Below are 19,618 nucleotides of genomic sequence, written 5' to 3'. Positions count from 1 at the left end.
CTTTTTTCTTCACTAAAAGGATAGGAGAAGCCCATGGTGAAGAACTAGGCTGTATAAACCCACTGCTAAGGTAGTCAAGAAGCTGACGTTCCACCTCAGCAACTTCAAAGTAACTCATATGATAGGGCGGTTTACTGACAGGTTTACAGTCTGCAACCACATCGATGCTATGTTGCACCGACCGTGTCGGCGGTAATCCTGGTGGCAAATCATCACGAAAAAAATCTTAAAATTCCTTTAATAATTTTGGTAACTCACTAGCAACGTTTGCTTGTTTGGAAGTGGCTAGTGGTGGAAGAGATGGGAGAGAAGCATGCGGCGTTGAGGAATGTTCAACAGATTCAATGTTAGAGAAAATGAGACAATGAGTAACACAAAAAAACTTGATCTATTTCATTATCAGAAACGAGCTGCATAAGCTCAGTTGTACATATCAATGCTGAAGAAGGTACATCCTTCTCTCCTAACAACAACACATGTGCGCCATGGGATTCTAACATCAAGATGTTGTGCTCATAGCTACGCTTCAGTGATTGTCCTAGGATATGCAACCACTCCCTACCAAGGACCACGTCTGCCCTCTCCATGTTCATAACCTAAAAATCCAAGGATGTGGAGTAACCTTGTACTTCCAATGGAACAACTCGGACTTGAGTATCCCAGATTTCAGTATCATGTCCATTCATCATTGCTATCTTGTAGCAGTGGGTACTCGGAGTTTGAGGCAATTTGAGTTTTTTCAACAATCCGTAATTGATGAAATTGTGAGCGGCAGCGTCATCTACCAAGATGTGCACCTTGTGCCCTTGCAGAGACCCTTGCATACGTACTAACTCATGTGGTCCGAAGGTCTGTTTCCACATGGAAGTTGTGAGATAGCATTCATGCACCACCTCGGTGTGTGTTACTTCCACTGTAGAGAATCGTGAGGAAGACTCAAGCGGTAGCAGTTGCACCATTGTCATGCCATGGCACGTTCATAATGTGAAATTAAAGTATCTACCTCACTCTTAATGTTTATGATGTGTGGGACCAAATGCTATTATGTACATAGTGTGATATATGGGAAAATAGATGCCACGGTCGCAGCTTTGTATATACCTTGCGGGGATAGCGAGGCCCTCGACGTGGCACTATAGCATGATTTTTTCACATAAAAATATGCCTAGTTTGCTTTGGGAATGTACAAATGTCAAGTGTTTCGAAATGGCACGCTCGTTTTGCCTAGAGAGTTCAATGCGGGCAATCTCGACCAAAAATAGCAGGTTTCGTGCGCTGGCATGAAAGACGTGTCCAAAGTGCTTACCAAGTGGAAAAATGAGGTTCAACATGAAATTTGAGCCCAATGGGATTTTTCCACAATTTTAGGGATTTTTCCCAGCTCGTTTAGGCTTTTTACGGACAAAAAGTGACAGTTTTGGGCTAAAAATGGCCTAAAAATGGTCAAAAATAGCCTTAAAAATGCTCAAAATAGTTCAAAATGCCACATAAATGATGCTGGCGTTGTTGATCAAGTTGTGTGGTAATTTTTAGAGCCAAGAATGAGCTGATTTGGGCACATAAGCAAGGAGATATAGCCATTCCTCTACAGGTGCTAGTGTAGTCCCGTGCTGCTTCCACTACATGGTTGAGGCTGTGAGGCCTCCAATTAGGGTTTCCCCTCCTCAAATAACTACTTGGGCTTCTCCAATGAAGTACTGAAGCTTCCATGAAATGGTCACGACGAAGAATCAAAGTGTAAATTTAGGGTCTTTAACAGGTCGAATGAGCACTTCATCTGTGCAATTGGGAGCGAGGCTACACCTAATCTTCACACACACAATAGTTTTGAGTTAGTATTGGTTCTTTTTCAAAGTGGAGCTTTCATGGCTAGAGTTTTGTTCTTTTTTAGTGTGTTTTTGGCTTCAAATTGTCTACGCCTTGCTTGATTTTGCTACGAATCCTCACAGTCAGAGGCCCGGCGCTTTCCTAGTCGCACTGCGCACTTCTTGACACCTTGTGCACTACTTTCTCCTTCCCATGTGCAACAGATTTGCCCTTGGGACAATCCTTTTTTCCATGACCGCTTCCTAAACATTGAAAACATAATTTCTCTTTCTTAGCTTTATCAGAGTCCTTAGGAGAGAGAGGACCTTTGGACTGCTTTTAAATTGGCTACTATAAATTTCCTTTTATTGTGCCCATACTGTGTGCATGTATTACCATGTGTATTAGTAGACACGTGAGTATTATGTGATTTCTTTTCATTTGGATCATCGTGAATATGTGTTTTCACTATGGCTTCCTCAAGTGTTTTAGGGTCTTGGGTCTTGACATGCTTCTTAAGCTCTGGTGTCAAACCTCGTATAAATCGCCCTACTTGCTGAAATTTATGTAAGCCTTCCAACTTGAGGATAACATCCCAATAGTGAGATATATATTCAAGTAATGATGGGTGTTGGCGCATGGAGCATGTGTCCTAAGCGTCCAATTCTGATCTGCCTCATTTGTAGGCAAAAATTCTTTGCGAAACATAGCTTCAAAAGCTGCCCAACTTTGTGGTATGATATTCTTCTTCTTCTTCAGAGACATACACCATTTGGAGGCCTTGCCTTCCAGAGTTAGGCTCGTTTGCAGTGCTCTGACTACGTCTAGAGTATGCCATAAGGCGTGAATTCCATCCCACTTGCTGAGAAAGATATTCACTGTATCCTTATTGCGGTCTTGGCCTTCTCCCTTAAAAGTCAGTGGTTTGGTGTTTTTCAACAACTCATTCACCTCTTTTGCAATGAGAGTGTGCAAAGTATCAGCAGTTGGACCTTGTCCTTGATTAGAAGGGCCTTGCCCCTGTGTAGCAATGTGCTCATGCATGTGCGTGTCAGCAAGACCCTTGGACTGTTGTTGCATTAATTGAATCACTAATGTGGATAATTTAGTGACATTTTCAGTTAAAGATTAAAAATTTCCTTCCATAACTGATATGCGTGTCTAAAGTGACAAAATTCTTGAATGTCGAGAAATTTGTAAGTGTCATCACCTGTTGTAGCGTCACGAGCTGTCTCATTGAGAGCATCCGGCCGCGGGCCATCATGAGCAGGATTAGGCATACTTTGCTGAAAATCAAAAGTCATATTGATATCTGAATCCATGGCGACACAGTGCAGTGCAAGGAATAGCCAAAAAAATACCTGAGATTGAGAGCACTTGCAAAAGTTAATTAGCATTGATAATCCCGTCAAATTCGATATTATCCAAGAAAAAATCGATCCGCAATGTCCACTGTGTAGGGAATTCCTTAATACCTTGTAGCCCAATCGATTATGGGTAGAATTGCGTTTGACCGTAATTGATTTTGAAAAATAATGTTGCTTGAACTCCCCTTGAGATGCTTTATTAAATTTCTAATTTTCTGTGTATAATATGCAGAGAATGTGTGTGGTGGATGTACTTGTTGGCCGTCTCGATATGCAGAGTCTCGCCGAAGCTTCACAAGAGGGGGGGGGAGGGGGGGGGGGGGGTACCCCATTGTGGGTACCGTCGCTAGTTTCTTGAAAAAAAAAATGGCCACTAACCCCCAAGGGGTTGGGCGCCCGTCTCGTGTGAACTTCGAGTTGCTCACCGGCTATGGACACCTGCAGACAGTGCGAGGGGTTGAGCAAAGCCCCCCTCCGCCTCGTAGGATGTTCGTCTCCGCCTACTACAGGCACGAGAAAAGGTCCCCATGGTGGCGCGATGCCGTAGAGCCACCAAGGGTGTAGTTTGGTGTAGGTCGCCGACAGGCAGCTTCTCCTTGCAAGGGTGGCTGCCCACACCTTCGGGCTTGTCCTCCTCCTCACAGGGGGTGAGCTCCATGCCCCCTTGACCCCGACATGCAAACAAGCATACAAAATTGTGTGGCTCCCCTCCTCCACGGCTGTGCCTTTCCCAAAGAAGGAACCTTTCTCTTGATACCAATGTTAGACAAGGGGAACTAGAACCTAGGAGTCCACCTCCCAGCTACCCACTATATAGCATGGCTGGAATTGGAGCTGATCTCTTAAGACAGCTAATTCCAGTGTTAGAAGATTTCAGCTACTAGTGTAGGAAGATTTCAGACAGTTGACTGGACAGGAATCAGAAACTAGACTGGAATTTGGATACTGAAATAAGAATCAGACTCATGTACTGGAAATAAGGTTCAGATTCAGATTCAGAAGACTGGACGAGAAGTAAGTGTAACTGGAATATATGCCATGATTGGAATTACAGATCAAGATTACAACGAATATGATTTACAAAGAGAGGGTATAGCCGACAATACTGGCAATGATTCTCAAGTACAAGTATAGCCAAGGCGCTAACCCAAATGATAACAATTGCCAACCCGATTACAATGTAATGGTCCCTATTTATACACTTCGGGTTTACTATAGTAACTACTAAGTAATTCGCTGACCATCTCCTAAGAAGACGTTCCCACCCAGTGAACTATCCAGTCGTCTACATCCTTCCCTTCTTTCTTGAATTTTGGCAAGATTCCAAAATTTTTGAAAATTTCCCCTGTCTGATTCTGATGTGACACTGAAAAATCCACCGTCTGGTTCTGATGTTGGGAATCTGGCTTGACCACTTGATAGAGTGGCCATACAAAGCTTGCGAGAGGCAGCTGAAAAGGCCAAGGTACTGCGAGAGGCAACTAAAAAGGCCAAGGTACTGCAAGAGGCAACTGAAAAGGCCAAGGTGGAGCTCTCATCAGGCCAAGGTAGATCTCTCATCTCCACCTGCCTGCTGAGGAAGAAAAGTCGCCACTGTATTCTGAGATGGAACTACCCAGTATCCTTCCATTGGACCGTCTTCTGTTTGCCCTTTGACCTGAAGGGTGCCTGAGAAGTCCCAGTACCAGCATTCTCCTTCTGAATCAATCGGTAAATGGCCTCCTACTCAAGCTGATCCCGCATGTTGGTGGTCATCTCTACTTCATAGGACGTGAGGGAATGATAGGTTTTGGTGTCACGATCATAGAGTGTATGCTTGCCCTTGCTAATTCTGGTTCGGGCCAGCTTATGACAATGCGAAGCAGTATGGATCCATCCTTCTGGAAGAGGATGATTAGTTTTGACTCGAGATTCGAAAAGAATCCCAGCCATCTTCTTATACTGTGGTGCCAGACCCGGCTTTGCTGCAATATCCTTTTCAGGAAATTTAGAAGACTCGGCCGTAAGTTGTAGCAACTGATTAGTAATCCTGGTCAGACCTCTCATTTGAATCTTCCACTGGCCCATACACATCGGATCCTATGCATCTCCTCTTTCAATGCCTGAATATCATTGATTTGGAGAGCATCATTGAACAGCGTTTGCCAAGTCTTCCAGTCCAGAGTGGATCACTCATACCAATCCTGAAGCTCATCAGTGATTTTGAAGTATGTAAGGCGATCAACTGGTTCTAGGTGTTGAGGATACAGTGCTGGAAAGAATATTGGCAGCTTTGTTTCTCTTGCTGGAACGGCATACAAGAGAGCTAGAGAATCAGGCACGAATTCTAAAAAATTGAGAACAGCCTGGTTCTCTTGATGCATCATCTTTTTGGTGATTCTCACTAGCTGGAACAATGTTCCGAGAGTAGTTTCCTATGCTCCGACTGACATTCTAGTCTGAGGTCCTTTGCTAGTGGCTGTCTGGTCCTCAAGAATGGCTTTGACTCTCTGATCCAAAACTCCTCTCGCAGTTTGCATTTGCACCAAAACTTCCTTTAGTTGTTCCCTAGCATCCTTCATACATCGGTAAGTTGGTCTATTACCCAGCAGAAGTTCTAGTTCTAGGGCAAGGGAGCCACAATCTGTAGTGGACTGCCTTTGCAAGTGTGGGTTTGTCACTCTCTCGTCAGCAGTGAGTATCCATTCAGGAACTCGTTCCAGCAGCTGGACTATACTGGGATGCGCAAGTAAACGACAAGCTTCTTTATCATGGAAAGCTGCTGATTTCCAATGTTCCACCATTTCCCTAGCTCCAACATATAGCCTTTGAAATCTTTCCAAATCAGACATGAGATCATCATCCTCTAGATACTGTATGGTTATGGAGGCCTGTTGATGTCTCAATTGCCTGTTCAGGGTAATAAGCTGCAGTGAATGTTAATGATCAGCAATTGATCCCTCATCCTGCACTTTCATTTTTCCTTTAGCATCCTTGCTGAGCTGGGACTGATCAGCTGGCTAATTCCCAGTGTGACTGGGTTGCTGCTCTTCAGTCTGCGGTTTACCCGAATGATGCCGTTCATTCTGTCCTTCTTGCTGGCCCTCATTATGGCCTGGCTAGTCTGGCTGTGACTGGCCTCCTTCATTTGGCCATGTACCACCAATACCAGGTCCTAGAGGTGGAGATGGTGGTGGGGCATCGTCATCATCATTTGTATGCCCTACTTCTTGACCATCCTCCTCCTTATCAACTCCATCCTCCTTATCTTCATCTTCTTTGTCTTCTTCTATCTCATCCGAAGAAGTCTGTTGCTCAATATAATCTTATATAACTTGATTCATCAGAGCAGTATTATATTCAGTCACCTTGTCCTACAAATCACTCTGCATACTTTCCATCAAGGACTTCAAATTCTCAAATCAAAAACAACATTGCCTATTGGATTTAGAATTTCAGCCAAGCTGCTATAGATGTATCTTTCAGTCAGAGCGGCCTTCAGAGTTGTATGGCGAATGAACAGGTTGTTGAATTCCACCCGCTTCATTTTGAGCATTGTTTCAGCCCGTTCTGCAGCTCTCAGTGCTTCATTTCGTTGATTCTTGATGATCATTATCTCAGATTCAGCCTTAGCTAGCTTCTTGTTTAACAACTCATTAACCCTTTCTAAATGAGCTTCCAGTATCCTGTGTTGTATGTTCTGTTCTTCTCGGGCTTTTTGGAGATTTTCAATCTGATCTTCTGCCTCCTTCAAGTCATCTTTAAGCTTTTTCACTTCATCTTCTGATCCAGCAGCCTCCATCATTTGTCCCATACAACTGACAATGGTATTCCAAGAAGACTGTATGAGGACTGAACATCTATCTTTAATTGTGGCTGGATCAGAATGAGTAGGCTCATACATCGTCACTGGAGCCATGTAGGGTAAAATTGCATAATCAGCTTTGCGTAGCAGAAGATGCCCTTTCAATTGATGAGTCTACATTTGCTGCAAATTGTCCTGTTTTACCAGTTGCAGAATGTGTTGAGTATTTGGAGTAGGAACTCCACCTGGCAGAGTGGAAGAAGCTCGACCTTTACCTTTGTCCATGTGGCTCTTGCCTTTGTCCACTGACTGGACTACTATCTTCTCAGAAGTGGCTGGCTTGGCCTGATATTTTCCAGAACTAGTAGCAACTGCACTTGTGCTACTGACTGGCTAGGCACAGTCTTCTCAACAGATTGCTGCTCTATCTGGCTCACTACAGCTTTCTCAGTATTCAATGTCTTGACCTGGCTTTCTATCTGCCTCAAAAACTCACTGCTCTTTGTCAGTGTAGTCTTTGGATTTTTTGAACTGCCAGCCTGTTCTGCAGTTGCTTTTCTTTTCAGGTCTGTTGAAGTAGTTTGACTGTCCTTTGCTTCGTCGTCTGAGGATAGCTCAATGTTCTTAGGCTCAGAAATTGGATTCTCACTCCAAGCCTTCTTTACCTGTCATGAACATCTGCAACAATGGCCCAATACAGGAATTGCCAAACATACCAAGCTTTAAAAACATTTTGAGATTTTAGCTTGGCAGTTTGCTGGAGTACATTGTGCGAGAGGATTTGACAAAGGTTAATAGGAACCTTTGGATCCAATATCTTTGCCAATAGCATAGCAAAAAGTTTTTGGGATACATACGTTGGGTTGTTTCTAAGGCTTACTACTTCGGCTACAAACCTGTAAGCAGTGGAAGCTTCCAGTCCTACTACTGGAACTCCTTGACCACTTGCCTTGCGCTTACGTTTAGCCGCTTCATCCTCCTTCAGAGCTACACTTATCTGCTGTGGAGTTGCCACAGATGGTTTGGGCTCGTTGGGTATTCTGAATGCAAAAGCTATGGTTTTTGATGTCACCGACACCTTTCTACCATTTACCATGGCACTGCCATCTTCAGTGTCGAAAGAATCAAGAACTTGCTTGATGATGTCTGCGTCAAAAGCAATTCTTGTAGCTTTCAACACAACTCGCAGATCCCATAGTTGTAGCAGAGTCATTTCTTGGTCAGTGAATACATAACACTGGATTTTACTTTACGGTATGATGGGAAGGCTTGCCTTTGTAGCAGACTATGGCGTGGGTTTCCTCAAGAGACTCTTGCATCTTCTCTAAGCGTTTCCTTCTACCCATACAGTGTGAAGATGATGACGATGAAACAGGCGAAGGAGAAGAAGACTTACTTGTCGTGTCAAAGCCGTACCCTGGTGTCGCTGGCAAGGCTAGATTAAAGTTAACTGTCTCTTCAGAGGTCAAGGTTTGCGGCTGTAGCAAAGAAACCTCAAAGCTTGGCGATGGCGAATGGTTAACAGGAGGAAAGCGTTGCGCGGGGGATTTATGAGGAAAAATGCTAACTCTCCTGACTGTTATACGTGTTCACACCATAAAAGCTCTACCACTCGCCGTTCCTAGACTTGTGCGCGTCACTGCTATCGTGGCAGACATGCATTGGACAAGACTGCGACCCATCCTTGAAATAATTACTATTGGCGTGCCATCTGACCGTTGGGCGCTTAAAAATTGAATAGTGTGTCTCCACTGATACTAGACTGATTTCCAGTCTCGCTCGACCATACTTGTACTGATTCTAAGATCAGTCTGATCTGGTTCTTTTGGTACTGGTTTTCAAATTGGAACTGGTTGCACATGAAAAAGTCCAAAAATGTCTGATTCTGGTATCTCTTGATCAACAAATTCCAGTTCCTTAGTACCTTGTTCTGGCCCAGTTTCTCTAGCCTCTGAATAATAAAGCTTGATCTTTGCCCCATTATATACTCCTGGCAACAATAATCCAGATAAATCTTTCAATCTGACTGTGCCATTGGAGAAGACCCAGTCTACCTCAAATGGTCCTGCCCAGGCAATCTTCAGGTTTGGCTTCTTTGGACCTAGTTTAGACTTTTATAGAAGCACCAAATCTCCTTTCTGAAATTCCCAAACTTTAATTCGGTGATCATGCCAGTGCTTCCTTTGTTGTTGAACAATTTCTTGTTCCAACATAGCCCGTTGCCTGAGTTCATCTAATTGCATCAGTTCATCTAGCCGTTTTTTAAGATTATGGTTGAAGTCTAAGCCATACTTCACAGCCATTCTCAGACTTGGAATTACAAACTCCATAGGAACCACATCTTCAGTGCCATACACCATTATGAATGGTGTCATTCCAGTAGTTACCTTATAAGCTGTCCTATAAGCCCATAGAGCAGTCTGAAGTTTCAAATCCCACTGGTCTGGTTTCTTTTGCACCACCTTAGTGATAATAGTCTTTATTGTCTTGTTGCTACTTTCAACCTGTCCATTGCATCTGGGATAGTAAGGAGTAGATTTCTGATGCTTGACTGAAAGCATATCCAACAGGACTTCCATAGTGTCATTAATAAAATGTGTTCCTTGATCGGTCACAATCTCTACTGGACATCCATATCAGCAGACAATATTCTCAAATAGAAACCTTGCAGTTGACTTGGCTGTGTTGTCAGGAAGAGCCTTAGCTTCAACCCACTTGGTTACGTAATAAGTAGCCATTACTATGTACTTGTTCTTCCTGGGGGTAACCTTCTTAAAAGGTCCCATAAAATCTAGTCCCCATTTCATGAACACTCCCAGTGGTTGTACTGGCATCAGAGGAGTCATATCTGTAGCTGTTGGTCGACCCATGTTTTGGCATATGTCACAATTTTTACAAAAACTTCTGACATCAGCAATCAGTGTTTGCCACCACAGACCAGCTTGCAGTATCTTCGTGTAGGTTACTTCGTTGGGAACGTTTCCACCAGATTCACCATTATGCGCTTCTGAAATTACTTGCATTCTTCCTTCCATAGGGACACATCGTCGAAGTATACCATCAACACCTAGTCGATAAAGTAATCCTCCTATAATAGTAAATTTTAGGCTTTTTATGATCAGAGCTTTCTTCTGATTCTGCTTCCAATCCTCTGGAAAGGCACCTTGGGAAAGAAATTGATAAATATCATACCATTCAGGATCAACTGATTTTTCTGCCTCTAACTGAAATAAATCAGCATCCACTGGTTCATCTCTCAAAGGTGATTCTGAATATCCTTCCATACTTCTTGAGAGAAAATTAGCTGCACAATGGTTTCTGCCAGGCTTATGGAAAATTGTGAATTAAACTCCATTAGGAACATCATCCATCTTATCAGCCTTCCTTGAATAATGACTTTATTAATCAGAAAAAGAAGAGCCTGATGGTCCACATAAAAATGAAAAAAAATTCCCAACAGGTAATGCCTGAACTTTATAGCGTTGAAAACCATTCCAAGGGCTTCTCTCTCAGTAGTTGCATAGCCTTGTTCAGCCTGACTGAATCTGCGAGACTGGAAAAATAAACCGGATAATCAGTTCTTCCATCTGGCTGAGCTAATATTGCCCCCATTGCCAATCCCGAAGCATCTACATGTACGTGGAAAATACTATCCCAGTTTGACTGCCTAAGGACTGGTTTACTGGTCATGTCTTTTTTCAGATTCTGGAAGCTCTCCTCGCATTCAGCAGTCCAGTTGAACTTACTGGTCTTCTTTGTAAGCTCATATAGTGGTACTGCTTGAGAAGAAAACTTATGTACAAATCTTCTATAGAAATTCACATAACCCAAAAAAGAGCTCAACTCTGAAGCAGTTCTGGGTGCTTTAGCTTGCTGGACACACTGAATTTTGTCATTGGCCATATCTATTCCATTGCGGGAAACCACATGTCCCAGTAGCTGTCCCTTCTAGATAGAAAAACAGATTTGAATGGATTCAAACAAATCCGCTTCTCCTAACAGCGTTTGAAAACCATTTCTAGGAATAGGAGGTGTTGTTCCTCATCTGAATAGACAATAAAGTCATCCATGAAAATGGTGAGGAACCGATGAAGGAATTCATTAAACATCTCCATCATACACCGCTGAAAGGTAGCTGGTGCATTGCACATGCCAAAAGGCATCACCAGATACATGAAAGCTCCCCACTCAATGATGAAAGTGGTCTTGGCTCTATCTTCAAGAGTGATCTGCAACTAGTTATAGACGCTATAACCATCCATGAAGCTATACATTTCATATCCTGCAATCTCATCAAGAAACATGTCAGTAAAAGGCAAGGGAAATGGATCCTTAATAGTTTGGGCGTTTAGTTTCCTATAGTCGACACAAACTCTCAATTTCCATTCTTCTTTGGAACGACGAATATGGGAAATAGCCCATCGCTGCTTGCCACTTCTGTGATGAACCCAGCCTTGAGAAGATTATCAATCTCCTCCTTGACCTTCTTTGCATAGTTGGGGTTCATCCAGTATCTTTGCAATCGTACTGGCCTCGCATCTGGTTTCAGCGGTATTCGGTGTTGACATACTTCAGGATCTACTCCCTTCAGATCTGTATGTTCCCAGGCAAACACATATTTATAGTTCTGGAATATTTTTCGTGCCTTTTTCTTCATTGCCGGGTTGAGGTGCTTGTTGACCTTGATCATCCTAGGATTATCCTCCAATCCTAGGTTCCACTCTTCCACTTCTTGGTCATCTGGAAGCAACCAGTTTGGCCCGCCTCCTTTTCGTTTGGTGGATTCTTCAGCGTAATCCCAGGATGGTCCATTCATTTTTGAATCAGTATTCTGATCCACTGGGTACTCTTCAGAACATACTGGCTCCTCTACTATACTAGTATCAGATGGTTCCACCATCCTTCCAGTTAGCTGAATTGTTCTTTCCCCTGTATTGACTTCAGTAAACTGATCAGGGAATTGTCTCTTCTTCTTGTCAGCCTATTCTTTATTCAAGTCAATCTCTGCCAAAGGAAATATGTTCATGGCCGCTAGCATTCGCTCGATTTTCTTGGCTCTGTACTTCTGACATAACTCCTTCGGCCTCAGTTCCTTTCTCCAGCTCCTAGTATTGTTTGTCTGGATTTGGATGTTTGGTTTGCATAGTCATGAACAACATGTGATGTTCTCAACCATGGGCGCCCTAGTAGCATCCCATATGCCCCTTGCACATCCAAGACTAGGAAACCGGTTTTGAATTTCTCCCTCCCAACATATTTTCAATCATACCCGTCGCCTGTACAACTCTATGATCTGCCATTCGTACTTTAAATGATGTTGGTTTCATATTAGTGATACCCATTCTTTGTTGAAGATGGACTCCCATTATGTTGACTCCTGCTCCTCCATCCAGGATAACACTTGAGATAGGTTCCCACTGCTTCCTACCCTTGTAGTCCACCTGAATAAGTGGAACTTCATCATCTCGGACGGCCGTCAGGTCCACTGTTCTGGCCTCTGCCTCAGTGTTAAGGCGGTTACGCTGCTAGCGGAAGCTAAATAGTGAGAACTCAACCAACAACAGAATTTGTCAGACGAGGACGGAGCTTGACCCGCAGGCGCATGGAAACAACTAGGTGGGTGTCAAATCACCTACTCGACCTTCTAATGACAATCACTACTAAGGAAATCAAATCTAAGTTCTAAAATACGCAAGTGACTGAAATCCGTACTACGAACGAATGCTATACGAAACAGGATCTAGAATCATTGAATCGATTTCAAACTCAAGGGGAAGTCTATACACTAGGTAAGAACAACACCCTAAAGACTTGAACTGCAAAATCAACCTATAACCACTCCGTGCAGTAAACGCGTATGAAGATAGGCCGAAAAATACAGGTGATCGAAACTTGACCCCGATGGTACTAATGTGTAGCTCTACTCGTTGTGGTTCTATAGATATGCTGCATGCTCTATTTCAACACAAGAGTTGGAAGAAAAACTCACACCGAAGCTCGTAGGAACTTACCACACATAGAAGCCGATAGCGCGCACTCTTGGTATCAGTGCGTAGCTCTCGCCGTTGCTAACACAATGGCGGTGTCGCTTCTCCAATGGCGGCTCCATAGCTCGCGTAGCAAGTAGATAAGACTCTCTCTCTCTCTCTCTCTCTCTCTCTCTCTCTCTCTCTCAGACACAGTCACGGCGCTCAAAAACTCACCTTTGATTAATAAAACTGAATCTCCCTTTAGGTTACAAAACTTTGGCTTATATACCTCAGCCTTGGAGGTGAGAACATCTCTAACTAATTACATCGGCAAGTGAAATTACTTCGGAATTACAAGCTGGAAACTCAATTGAGTCCCGTTACTTAACGAATGGCTCAATTCAAAATCAATGTCGGAAAGACATTTATTACAATCAATGGTTACAAAATGATGAGTGTGAGCAAAAATGTGGGTGTGATCCTCTAATGGCTCAACACTCCCCCCCTCTGCGTTCATGTCGTCCCTGACATGACTTTTATGATTGTTCAATAAAGTCCTATCGTCTTGAGCATCTGCAAATGTGATTCGTATCGTAGGTTGCCGATGGTCAAGGTTGGGCCGAATATTTTGCTTTCGTGGGTGAAAAAGCCGGTGTAGAAAGCTTCTTCGAATGTTTGCATGTGGAAGCTAGGCAAAAACATAATCCTTTGGTATAGGAGGTGCAACACTTTTGGAGAAGGCTGCAATGAAAGATCATACATCATATCAGTCACTGTGTCGGCCGTCGATAGTAGACTCGAGGTCGTGGCTTTATTTGGCGCGAACACTTCAATGCAAGCTAAGAGAGTCCTGCAAATTTTCTTGAGCATCTGACACGAAAGTTCAGGAGAGCCAGTAAAGAGCTTGATGGTGCCCGTTAGGGTTTTCACCATGTAGGATTTACCTATTCTCTCTCCTGCCTTTGGTCCTGGCATCCTGGGGTAATTAAGCCAATTTGGCTTCTTTTCTGCAATCCTACCATGCTCTTTCCAGCTTCTGACTCTTGGCACTGAGCAGAAGGTTGCATCCTCCCGAATCTCCTTTGGTGCCTCTACCAAGTAGATGAGGTAGGCTGGGTATTTGTTCAGCCAACCTTTCCTCCATCTAGGCTGCGAATCTACAATCTTCTTTGATTGTTCCTCTTTTGTAATGTCACCTTCGTAAAGAGCGACATACTGCTCCTCCTCTATTCTCTTTTTCTTTTTTATCACTTCAAACTTCATCAAAGGGAAAGGCAGACTGGGTTGCATCCACTCTTCGTGGAGCACTTTTGTGTCTAGTCCCTGAAGTCTAATGGAGATTAGGAGTCTCCTCTCCCATTCCATTTCCACCTTGGCACTCTCCTGTGTTGACTTTTCTATTTGGTCATGGAGCCTTTTTTCTTCTTCTTCAGAGATTCCTGAAGTTGAGGTCACCTCTTGAACTGGGGCTGGATCTTCAATTGTGGTTGCCTCTCCAGTTTCTGGTAGCTCTATGGCTGCTCCACCTGATTCTTCTTGTGGTGTCTCTGTCTCTCTTCTTTGTTGCTCTTGTAGATCTTGGAGCTGTTTGCGGAGGGTCTCATTCTCTGTTCTTAGTGTTTGATTTTCTAAAGTGAGCCTCTCCTCTGCTGCCAATGATCCCTCCGCAATGTGCAACCTTTGCACTTGATCTAATCTTAGCTCTCTTTGTAAGCTTCGGACCTGGTCCTCCAGAGCTGGTACAAGAGCTCCCTCTTGTTCGGTTCCTGCTCTGCTAGCTCTAGGAGTAGTCCTGAGTCTAGTGATTGTTCTTTCTTGGAGCTCGACTCTCTCCCTTAGCTCAATGAGCTCATCTTTAGCCGCCTCCAAGTCGTCTTCCATCCGCTCCCTTGCTTCCTATGCACTTGCTACTTCTCTTGAAGCCTCGGCTAGCTAGAGTATCAAGCCGTCTCTCTCGTTTTCTGCGTCGTAGAGTGATGCTTTATGACTTTCAGATTCAGTCATAGCATTCTCTAATTTCCTCTGCAACTCGGCTTTCCTTTGTTTGGCTGTCTCAATCTCCACTTCCTTTGCCTTGGATCTTTCTTTGATCTTGCAGAGCAGTTCATGCACCATGTGCATGTCTTTTTCATCTTCATCTGTCAACTCTAAAGCTTTTTCTGCCACCACCTCCACTGGCTTCGGCTCTTCTAGTACATTCTGCTCGTCCAGTTTCTCTTCACTCTCTTTTGTACTCTTTGTTTTTTCCTTCGTCCCTCTCCGATCATCTTGTTTTTGTAGGGTGATCCCATAAACTGCCTCAAGGGCCTCTTCTTCAGTGTACCCTATTGCTACCAGATCCTCATAATCGTTTTTCTTTTGCTGAATTGGATCTATCTCCTTTTCCTTGGTCCCGGCCTCCGGCTTTTCCATACCAGCCGTGTCCATCTCTACTGTGGTCTCTTCCACAATGATTTCTGTCTTCTTCGGGCTTGGTACATTAGTAAAGGAGGGCTGATTGTCCTCAGTCATCTTGGCTTTCCCTTTGTTTGCTTGCCCGTCTTTCTCTTGAGGTTCAGTAGACTCATCTACTTTCTTCTTCCCCTTGTCGTCCTTTTTCAGCTCAGCTTTTAAAAGCTGTACTTCCTCTTCAGTGTATGGATCGACAGGTTGCTGCTCCAGTATAGCCTCTGACTCCTCATAAGCTCTAATATATTGATCATATTGATCAACATGTGGCCTGGCTGAGCTAGTTCCGACTTTAGTGGGGTCTGGCACCCACTTTTCTTCAAAGTCCCCCTTTAGAGCTCTTTCCGCTCTAAACTGCTCCACCAATCTTTCCATTCTTTCCGCTTTCTGACTTTTGGTTTGCTTGGGAGCAACCTTCTTCTTTGCTTTCTTCATAAGCGGCTCATCCACATTCTCTTCAGGTTCTGAAACTATTTCTAGTTTCCTGCGTGCTCTTGTGGACGCCCTCTTGGATACTTCAGGCTGTTCTTCCTCCTCATCGGCTTCTCTAAGCCACTCATTCTGGGAGGGAACCTTTGGCCATTGATCTCTAGCTCCAATAGCTTCATAAGCTATTCTTGTCAGAACTTCAGCTCCTCCTATATACTTTGGCTTCTCGTTGTGCATGGCAATTACTTGCTCGTGGATGTGTTGAGCATAATTCACCTCTTTTTGCATATTGCTCTTCAATGCCCATGTGATGGTAGTTGCAATGGCATGGGGTGGTGTCGTATACTTTTGCGGTCTTTTACTACAAATATGGAGAAATTGGTTGTACAGTCGGCAAAGGGTTGCCGCTCTTTGGTCATCCATATCTCCATAAGTTGCATTCTGTTTCTTGGACCCATAAACCTCTATAGCCTCCCTTCTTTCCCTGACAGAGCTCCCTTTGTTGTGCAGCTTCAATGCATCTGCAATGAGCTGTGGAGTGATCTGTACCTCTACTTTCTCTCCATCTATTGCTGTCAATGTGGCTTTCCCATCCTTCTGAATGGAGGTTGCCAACTCATACACTCTTCTTGTATCTACACCTGATGGTCTTGAGGTGAAGAATCTGTGCAAGTCTGCCCTTTCCAGGTACTTGCTGATGTTCTCTGACCTGCTATAATCCACCAATTCTTGTGGGATCATCGGTATATCCACCGCTTGCCCTTGAGGATCTCTGAAAGTCCCCTGGTAGATCTTTATTCCCTCTTGTTCCAGTACTGCTTCCTCCACCCAAGTTTTGGTTGGCTTGAGGGTTTCTGCTGGAATTTCAAAGGGTTCTGCTTCTGCAAGAGCATCTTTGATTGTCGGTCTCTTTCTCTTTGTTGCTGACGACTTGGCGGAATCCATGGATCCTGTAACTCCAATTTCAAAAGTTAGCGTCTTTTTAGTACTGAAAGCCGAAATGAAGCTTTTAACAATTCAAATGACTTGAAAATTGAAACATGAGCTATTCAGGGCCTAAGGATGCAGGGTAGGTGAAAAAATATGCAAACTGGGCTCAAAATCATGCTGGAGACATTATACGCGTATGATGTCTTTTGTGTCAAAATGACTTCATATTGGTTGTGCTTGTAGCTGATAGTGTATACATGAGTATCACATGCTTGGATTTGAGTTTGGATACCATTTGGTCAAGTTTTGGCCAGTTTAGTCCAGTTCCGGCTCTTGGCAAAATTTTGAAAGGGAATTGGATTTTATGATCCAAATTGGATAAAACTTGGTGGTTCACCTTCAAATGGCATGTAGATCACTTCTGTTTGGTGGTTGAAGCCCTGAGGTGCCAAAATCACATAGTGAGACATCATACGCGTATGATGTCTTTTAGTGTATTTTTGGACCAAATTTCTCTATAAGCTTGGATTTGGCTTTAGATAGGCTTATTCAGTGGATTTATGAATTTTGGATAGATTTTGGGCTAAAAATGGCTCTGGAGACATCATACGCGTATGATGTCTTTTTCATCAATTTTTCATGGGATTGGTTCTGTGGACTCCCCATGTACTAGTGAAGGACTGTCCCTACTCAAATCTTGGTTTGGACTTGAGTATGTTGGATTTGGGCTAAAATAGGCTTTGGATGAAGGATTTTCCCTCAATTGGGCTAATGGGGTGATCCACTTGACCAAATGGTTCCAAACTTCATATGTAGCATGTATTAGATATATATAATGGATGTATGATGTCAAATGAGTAGTTTTGGCTCTGTAAGTGCAAATAGACATCATACGCGTATGATGTCTTTTGTGTCAAAATGGTGCTTTTTGGTTCCAGATAGCTTATAGATGTGTTAATCAACAATCACACAAAGTTTCAATGAGTTTGGAGTTATTTTGACAAAATTAGGACCAAAAATCAATCTTTATGGCCTACTTTGCGTCTTTTTGGTTTTCCTTGGGTTTTCTAACTCCAATTCTCATGATACTTGGTTCATAGGATGTGATTAACATGTGGAATGAGGCTATGTACTCAAATGTTGAAATGGATGTGAAAATCATGCTGTGAGACATCATACGCGTATGATGTCTTTTCTTGAATGTTGGTCTTTTTGTGCAAAGAATGCTTTGTGCTAGTGCCCTAAGCCCTGATAACTAGTTTTCAACTTAAAAAGTCATCAGTTTAGCCAAAAAGCCCCCTTATAGGCATTTCAGTCTCCGAAGTCGTCTTTTTGCCTTGGAGTTGAATTTCTTCAACTTTTCTTCTCGAGAGTTGCATTTCCAGCTCATTGGATATGTTGTGAAGCCACCTATTTGGTTGAACTTGGCTTTGGCTCCCCGTTCTCCATCTTTCTCCATTTGGTTGCCCGAAAGCGTCTTTTTCACCATCGGTAAGTGAATCAGCTTTCTTTTGGGTTTTGCTTGCAAACAGAAGTCATCCATGTATATTTGAAGCTGCTTGTGAAGTTTCATGTCATTTGGTCGTCAATTTTAGCCGTTATGCCAAAATGACGCTTTGTGTGTCCGCAGCCGTGTCCGCAGCCGAATCGGTTGTTCCGACCTACTTTTGGTGATCCAAACCCGGAGATACTCCATGGTTTCATTGCCCTCGATGTTGTTAAGCTTCCTGAGAAGTTTTGTGTCGTTTCGACAACTTTTTCCTGTTTGCCTCTTGCAGGCTCTGTTGACCTAGGGTTTTTCAAGTCGTTCTTTCTCGAGCTTTGAGTGTTAGAAACCCATCTTCTATGTTAGGGTAACCCACCTCTAAGTTCTTGCAAGGTTTGGTTAGGCGGTTGTGCCCCTACCTAGCGTTCTTTCCCATTCCCCGTCTGCTCTTGTTTCTTGGTTTTGGTCACTTTTCGCGACAAAAGTTAACGATAAGCATCAAAAGCTTATGGCAACGAGTCTACCCCTCATGTCTGGTGTCCTCTGAGCTCTCGTAGCAGTCGTAGAAGTCGGTAGAAGGTCGGATGCTCCTGTGTGCTCTTTGCTCTCTCCAAGAAGGTAATAGTGGAAATGAGCTTGAAAGTGATGTGAAAAATACTTAACTTCGGGCTTCCCGGATCACTTGTTACCAATTTTGACATGTGCTCCTATCTCATCGTGAAATGCACTTTAGGATTTGAAATTTCTCAATTTGGACTCCGTTTGACCTGTTTTTGAGAAATCTGTCCACTTTGCCAAAATTCTGTCATTTCGGGCTTTCCGCAACTTTTTCAGAATTGTACCCAATTTTTACCATGGGTTGCCCTTGTCATTAGGACCATCATCGTCTATTCTTTTCTTTTTTCCGATCTCATTTCACCTGCTTTTTTATTTTTCTTTTACTTTTATTAAGAAAATCATAAAAAATAAAGAAAAATAGCAAATTGAAGCCAAAAAATTCCAAACATACACGACAAATAGCTGGTAACCCTGTGTATATGAATATACACTTATTTGTGATTTCTGGACTTGGATTACCACTTTTTTTCACTTTTTTGCTCCAAAAACACTCTTATTTAGTGATATTTACACGTCTAGAGACCCAAATTCATCATTTGATCTCTTATTGTTGCAAAACAAGGTATATAAGGGCATAAATATTATCAATATCTGCAATCAAACATAAAAATTGCAAAATCATGTAAGACACTGCCCTTGTAATATAATTTTTGTTTTTCTTTGTTTTTGGCGCTTGTAGCTGCTTTGTAACTCCTGTATACCTGTATACCTCCCCCCCTCCTAGTCTGAGTCCTCCCGGATGACTATGAAGTGTCTGTGGGCGAAGCAATGTAGTTGTTTT

The sequence above is a fragment of the Adiantum capillus-veneris genome, chromosome 13 (assembly GCF_014529385.1).
Source record: "Adiantum capillus-veneris isolate H3 chromosome 13, ASM1452938v2, whole genome shotgun sequence".
Classification (NCBI taxonomy): domain Eukaryota; kingdom Viridiplantae; phylum Streptophyta; class Polypodiopsida; order Polypodiales; family Pteridaceae; genus Adiantum; species Adiantum capillus-veneris.
The sequence above is the reverse complement of the archived record's forward strand: the minus strand, read 5'-3'. Positions refer to the sequence as shown.